Below are 7,864 nucleotides of genomic sequence, written 5' to 3'. Positions count from 1 at the left end.
TTCACCAAGCTAGATAACTAAAAAGGAAAAAGGCAGAAGACCACCTGAGGTGTACTAGAAACACCTCCATTGAAGGAACAGAAAGGAGACAATTAAGAAATGATGAATAAATTTCAGAAACTTCAATATCATAGACAACATGGGAAGAACTAGCTATAAGCCAAATGCATGGTGAAATGAAAAATCAAAACCAAGAAGAGGCCAGTGGATTTGATGTTTTAAAGAGAGAGGGGGGAGGGAGGGAGGGAAGGAGAGAGAGAGAGAGAGAGAGAGAGAGAGAGAGAGAGAGAGAGAGAGGGAGGGAGTAGGGAGGAAGGAAGGGGAAGAGAGGGAGAAGGGAGGGAAGGGAAAAGAGAGGGGGGGAGGAGAAGAGAGAGAAAGAGAAAGAGGGAGAGAGAAGAGAGAGAGGAGCTTTTCAGAGAGGGTCTAACTATGTAGCCCTGGTTGACCTGGAACCCACTATATAGATCAGGCTGGCCTCCACCTCACAGAGATCTGTCTGCCTCTGCCTCCAAAGTTCTGGGATTAAAGGCATGGGCCACCACACCTGTCTAAGCTTTTCTTTAAATGTCGTTTCTGTTAAAATAATGGTGTAGGGGAAGGAGGAAGGAAGAAAATAGAAACATAGGACTGAGGAGAAATGCTTGGGTTTCAGGTGTTTCACACATTCTACGCTTTTCTTTTGGTTCTTAGAAACAGATCAGCTCCTCGGGCCATCAACAAACATATCAGACCCCAAGACAGGTAAGTAAAGAGAATTTTTAGCAATAGGACTCAATACAGAAGATTGAGTACTGTCCAGGTGAAGCAAACCCCTGGGCTGATTTTCATCTACCTTGACCTCTGTGACCTCTTTTTCTCTAGTCTCACAGCCCCAGGATTATACAATGGAGAATCTCATCAGGATGGGTGTGTCAATCTTGGTCCTTGTGCTTCTTGGTGTCCTGCTGTTTGAAGCTCAGTACAGTCAAAGACAGACCCAACATACAGCTGGGAGAGAAAGCAATGCTTCTTTCATTGTGACAGAGTCCTGGAATAAGTCCAAGGATCTCAGGTGATTTTGAAAGAAAAATCTGGGGGCTATAGTTAGTGGATAACCATTTTCAGAAAACATTCAGGGAGAAAATGTGATTTGAGTGTAGGGAAACACCTGGGCGCTGTGGTGGAAAGGTCTTCTATAGCCAATCATCTTGTTTTCTCTAAACCTTGATGTATACTTTAGCTGACAGTCTCTTCTCCTGCCTCCAATAATGGGGAAGGCATAATGCTGTCTCATCAGTCAGGTTTGGGTCCTAATCTTGTGTATCTTCTGCCTTCCCCCTTTTCCTTTATTAAATGCTACCATATTCCCACTTGCATCATGAGCGTTCATCTTCTCTACTGAAAACAAAGAAGCAAAAGTAATGTTCAAAAATCAGATTCCAAAATGCAAAACGAGATCCTCATGTAAGTGATGTCCCAGCATTGTCTCTTGAGCCCCCAGCTTGTACTGCATGTTATTTATGTAGCTTTCTTGAAATAGAAGACTTACAATCAACACACTTGCATTGGAAGGAACTCTCTGGTAGGGAAGCTATTGACATGGTTTTGAAAATATTTTTTTAATAATTTTTTTAATAATAATTTTTTTAATAATAATTAAAGAAGAGGTCATGAATTCTGGAGGGAGTCTGAGGAGGCATGAGAGGAATTGGAGAAAACTCAGGACCTCTAAAAGAACATTCTCTTAACCTCTGAGCCATCTCTCCAGCCCAGAGAGTAAATTTTTAAAAGGTTTATTTATTTATATTATCTGTATGAGGACACTGTTGTTGTCTTTAGACACACCAGAAGAGGGCATCAGATCAGATGTTTGTGAGCCACCATGTGGTTGCTGGGAATTGAACTCAGAACCTCTGGAAGAGCAGTCAGTACTCTTAACTGCTAAGCCACCTTCCAGCCTGAAACTGATATATTTTTTAATTTAAAATTTCAGTGTTTACCACATGCATTTATAGAAGCAGAAGGTATGTAAATGAGTCAAAATCTTGAACCACTTTGTTGTAAATTTTGATTAGTTCAATGAAGACATTCTTGAAAAATGATTAATTTTTTTGTGTTACCTGAATGCCACTTACAATTCTCCCTAATATGAGGGACTTTAATTTACTTCCTGGCCTTACTGCAATAATTAGGGCTTTACATAGAAACCTGAACATTCTACGGAAAGAAGAGATATTGCTGTCTTTTTTTCTGATTTAAAATTCAACTCATGAGACTTCTAGGTTTTCATTGTTATATATAATGTTAAATTTGGTCTAGTATATATCTTATTTAGATGGAAATTTTATCTGTTCCTAGTTCTCTGTGATTGTTAATTATGAATGTGTATGCGAAAGCCACAAATGCTATTTCTTTATCTACATGAATGCCTTCATCATTCATGTTTTCAGTTTTATTCCTTGTTAATGTAATGGATAGTATCAATTACATTATGAGTGATCCAGACTTAAAAGGTCGTGTAAATGCCTTGTACATGGCATACATATTGGAGCAAAGTTGATAATACATCTATGCACCACTAACAATAAAATATATTCTCACACGTGAGCATCTCATCATGTATAAGGTGCATGCTGACTGCTGTAATATCCTGTCTTAGTTAACGTTTATTTCTGTGATAAGGCATCAGGAGCAAAAGCACTGAGGGAGAAGAAAAGGTTATTTAATCTTACATATCTCAGGTCACTGTCCACCCTGAAAGGAAGGCAAGAACTAAAGCAGGACAGAACTGGAGGCTGGAACTGAAGCAAAACTCTTGGAGGAGTAATAATCATTGGCTACATTTTTCCCCATGTAGACCTGTCTAACAGCCATTAGTAACAATCACATCACAGATTAATACTATTTTGTCTGCAAATAGTAATACCTTGACTTATTATTTTTTTTTTGCCAATTTGTATTCCCTTGATCTCCTTTTGTTGTCTTATTGCTCTAGCTAGAACTTTGAGCACTATATTGAATAGATGCAGGGAGAGTGGGCATCCTTATCTTGTCCCCAATTTTAGTGGGATTGCTTCAAGTATGTCTCCATTTAATTTGATACTGGCTGTTGGTTTGCTGAATACTGCTTTTATTATGTTTAAGTATGGGCCTTAAATTCCTGATCTATCCAGTACTTTTAACATGAAGTGGTGTTGTATTTTGTCAAATGCTTTTTCATCATTTAGTCATATGATCATGTCATTTTTTTCCTTTGAGTTTGTTTATGTAGTGGATTACTTTAACGGATCTTCATATATTGAACCAACCTTGCATCCTTGGGATGAAGCCTACTTGATTGTGGTGAATGATGGTTTTGATGTGTTCTTAGATTCAGTTTGTGAGAATTTTATTGCATATTTTTGCATTGATATTCATAAGTGAAATTGGTCTGAAGGTTTCTTTTTTGGTTGGGTCTTTGTGTGGTTTAGGTATTAGAGTAATTGTGCCTTCATAGAATGAATTAGGTAGTGTACCTTCTGTTTCTATTTTATACAATAGTTTGAGGAGTGTTGGTATTAGCTCTTTTTTGAAGGTCTGGTAGAATTTTGCACTAAAGCCATATGACCCTGGGCTTTTTTTTTTTTTTTTGGTTAAGAGACTTTTAACAACTGCTGCTATTTCTTTAGGGGTTGTGAGACTGTTTAGATGGTTTACCTGATCCTGATTTAACTTTGGTACCTGGTATCTGTCTAGAAAATTGCCTATTTCATCCAGATTTTCCAATTTGGCTGAGTATGGGCTTTTGTAGTAGGATTTGATGATTTTTTAAAATTTCCTCGGTTTCTGTTGTTATGTCTCCCTTTTCATTTCTAATTTTATTAATTTGAATACTGTCTCTGTGCCCTCTAGTTAGTCTGGCTAAGGGTTTATTTATCTTGTTAATTTTCTCAAAGAACCAGCTGCTGGTTTTGTTGATTCTTTGTATAGTTTTTTTTTTGTTGTTGTTGTTTCTACTTGGTTGATTTCAGCCCTGAGTTTGATTATTTTCTGCCATCTATTCCTCTTGGGTGTATTTTGCTTCTTTTTCTTCTAGAGCTTTCAGGTGTGCTGTCAAGCTGCTAGTGTATGCTCTCTCCAGTTTCTTTTTCTAGGCACTTAGGGCTATGAGTTTTCCTCTTAGCACTGCTTTCATTGTGTTCCATAAGTTTTAGTATGATGTGCCTTCATTTTCATAAAATTCTAAAGTCTTTAATTTCTTCCATGATCAAGTTATCATTGAGTGTTGTTCAGCTTCCCTGTGTAGGTAACCTTTCTGTTGTTTTTGTTGTTATTGAAGACCAGCCTTAGCCCATGGTGATCTCGTAGGATGCATGGGATTATTTTAATCTTGTAATGATTGAGGCTTGTTTTGTGACTGATTATATGCTCATTTTTGGAGAAGGTACTTTGAGGTGCTAAGAAGAAGGCATGTTCTTTTGTTTTAGGGTGAAATATTCTGTAGATATCTATTAAATCCATTTGGTTCACAATCTCTATTCGTTTCACTGTGTCTCTGTTCAGTTTCTGTTTCAGTAACCTGTTCATTAGTGAGAGTGGGGTCTCCCACTATTATTGTGTGTGGTTCAATGTGTGTTTTGAACTCTAGTAAACTTTCTTTTATGAATTGGGTACCCTTGCATTTGGGGTATAGATGCTCAGTATTGAGACTTTCACTTGGTGTATTTTTCCTTTGATAAATATCAAGTGTCCTTCCCCATCTCACTTGATAACTTTTGGGTTAAAGTCTATTTTATTGGATATATTTTGTCTAGAAATTTCCTCCACCAAAGAAATTAACCCATTTCCTTTTAATTTGGTATCAGACAAATTTTTTTAGGACAGACAGAATAAAGACAGATAAATTTTTCAACTATCAAAGGGCTGGTCTCTATCCTAGTTACAGCTAAACTTCTTGATTCCCTCTGAATCTTCTGAGAGTCAGGTCTTGTTTGTCTGCTTTGGTCCTAGAACTGCTTTCCAGGTTACGCAAATGTGGCCTATTAAGTTTGCTCATGAAATCCAACTTATTATCCAATCCAGTGTCTCAGAGTCTTCCACATTTCTCTAAAACCCCAATATGGCCAGGTTCCTCACAACAACAGCCAATTCTCTGATACCAGCTTCTGTATTACTTTTCTGTTGCTCCAATAATACACCTTGACCGAGGCAACTTATAGGAGAGTTTATTTTGATTTATAGTTCCAAAGGGTTAGTTCCCATAATGACAGGGCAGACACAGTAGGCAGGCATGGTAGCTGGAGCAGGATGCTGAGAGTTCACCTCTTGAAACACACACACACACACACACACACACACACACACACAAACTGGAAATGGAAATGAAAATGGCTCAATTCTTTAAACTTTCAAAGTCTACCTCCAGTTGTTGGGAACCAGACATACCCAAGGTTTTCTCAGAGGCTCAGATGAAAGGACAAAGGAAATATTAGCTTTGTGTCCTTATACAGGAACAGACTTAGCAATGCTATTCTGGGGCTGTAGCCAATGTCTTAAAGAGTCAAAGTTGTAATTGATAAATGGGACCTCATGAAACTGCAAAGTTTTGTAAGGCAAATGACACTGTTAATAGGACAAATTGGCAGTCCACAAGTTGGAAAAGGATTTTCACCAACCCTACATCTGACAGAAGGCTAATGCCCAAAATTTACAAAGAACTCAAGAAGTTAGACATGAACAACTCAAATGACCCAATTAAAAATAGGCTACAGATCTAAACCGAGAATTCCCAGTAAAAAAAAATCTCGATGGCTGTGACACACTTAAACAAATTTTCAAAGTCCTTAGTCATTAGGGAAATGCAAATCAAAACAACACTCAGATTCCACCTCAGACCAGTCAGAATGGCTATGATCAGGTGACAGCAGATGCTGGGAAGGATGTGGCGAAAGAGAAACACTTCTTCATTGCTAGTGGGATTGCAAACTAGTACAACTACTTTGGAAATAAATCTGGCAGTTCCTGAGAAAACTGGAAATAGTTCTACCTGAAGACCCAGATATCCCACTACCTAAAAGATGCTCCAACATTTCACAAAGACATTTGCTCAACTATGTTCATAGCCCCTTTTTTTGTAGTAGCCAGAAACTGGGAACAACGTAGATATTCCTCAACTGAAGAGTAGATAAAAGGTAGCACAGCTACACCATGGTCAGGTATTAAAAACGAAGACATCACGAATTTTGCAGGTAAATGGATGGAATTTGAGAATATCATCCTGAGTGAGGTAATCCAGTCTTAAACAGACATTCATGATATGTACTCACTTATAAGTGGATATTAGCCATAAAATATAAGTACCATGTTACACTCCACAGACCCAAAGAAACTAAACAATTAGGAAGGCCCAAGCAAGGATGCTTGAATATCACTTAGAAGGAGGAATAAAATAGTCATAAGGAGCAGATGGAAGGAGGAAACTGGGAGAGAGGAGGAATGGGGGATTCAGGATCAGGTGTGGGAAGGACAGGAGAAATTGCTAGATGGCCATAAAAATGAATGGAAATCTGCAACTGATGGGGTTGAGGAGGCAGGGGTGTCTCCATGATGAGACATGACCTGGAACAAGGGAGATGTCCGAGAATCAATGAGGATGACCTTAGCAGTGACTTACTACACTGAGATATCCCCAGTGGGAATCTGAAAGAGGCCACCTCCTGTCCAGACAGGAACCTCAGTGGAGTGATAGAGACACCAACCCAACCACAAAACTTTTTGTCTACCCAAAATTTATTCTGTCTACAAGTACTGCAGGCATAGGAGAGGGAACAGAGACTGAGGGAATGGCCAACCAGTAACTGGCCCAACTTGAGACCATCCCATGGGCAAGCACTAACCCTTAGCACTATTAATGAAACTCTGTTATGCTTGCAGACAGGAGCATGTTGTCCTCTGAGAAGCTCCAGACAGAAGCTGACTCAGACAGATACAGACATCTACAGCCAATCAGTGGATGGAGATTGGGGATTCTTATGGAAGAATAGAAGGAAGGATTGTTGGCCCTGAAGGGGATGGGAATTCCACAGGAAGACAAAAAAGTCAACTAACCTGCAGCCTTGGGACTCTCAAGAGTCTGAATCACCAACCAAAGAGCATATACAGGCTGGATCTAGGCCTCCCTGTACATATGTAGCATAAGTGTAGCTTGACTTTCATGTGGTTCCTGAACAACTGGAGTGGAGGGCTATCACAATATCTGTTGCCTGTTTGTGGGATATGTTCTTCTAACTAGACTGCCTTGTCTGGCCTCAGTGAGAGAGGAAGCGCCTACCTCTCAGACACTTGAAGTGCCAGGTTTGGTGAGGATACCAGGTGGGGGGAGGGAGGGGGTGGACTACCCACCCAGAGGAGAAGGGCAGGAGGTATGGGGGAATGATTGTGGGAGGGGATGACTGGTAGTAGATCAGTAAGTGAGATGTAAAGTAAAAAAAAAAAATCATGAAATTGGGAGAGAGGGAGGAAGAGTCAATGTTGTAGTTTCTGGGGACTTGATTTCCTCCCAGGTCTGTGGTTATCAGTCCTAAAGCATCTGTGTTGGTGATATTTTGTGTTTGCTTTGCGAACATTGTCTGATTTAGCTTTCTGCTGACCTTGACTCATTTTCTCCCTACAAATAGTATATACTTGTAAAACACGGTTATCATAAATCATCAGCCATGCAGGAACTCCTGATCCAAGTGAGTGCTTTTTGCATTTATTTCTTGTCTTATTTATACCTCAATCCCCTTTCCTCCCACGGGATGCCTTACCATTCAGAACCCTTCCTCTGAGTTCTGGCCATCCAGTGACTTACTTCCTCCAAAGGCTAGATCCTCCTTAACTTCTCCAAACAGTGCCACCACCT

General features: G+C 39.5%; 1 long non-coding RNA gene across 1 annotated transcript; it reads left to right on the top strand.

Annotated features, from left to right (window-relative positions):
• Positions 1-602: 602 nt before the first annotated feature.
• On the top strand, positions 603-7,343 carry LOC114636222. The gene is made up of 3 exons (XR_003713594.1): positions 603-744; positions 865-1,054; positions 6,895-7,343. It is a non-coding gene; the product is annotated as an uncharacterized LOC114636222 (long non-coding RNA).
• The last annotated feature ends 521 nt before the right edge of the window (positions 7,344-7,864 follow it).

This window comes from Grammomys surdaster, unplaced genomic scaffold, assembly GCF_004785775.1.
Source record: "Grammomys surdaster isolate TR1022 unplaced genomic scaffold, NIH_TR_1.0 123017, whole genome shotgun sequence".
NCBI classification, from domain to species: domain Eukaryota; kingdom Metazoa; phylum Chordata; class Mammalia; order Rodentia; family Muridae; genus Grammomys; species Grammomys surdaster.
The sequence above is the reverse complement of the archived record's forward strand: the minus strand, read 5'-3'. Positions and strand labels throughout refer to the sequence as shown.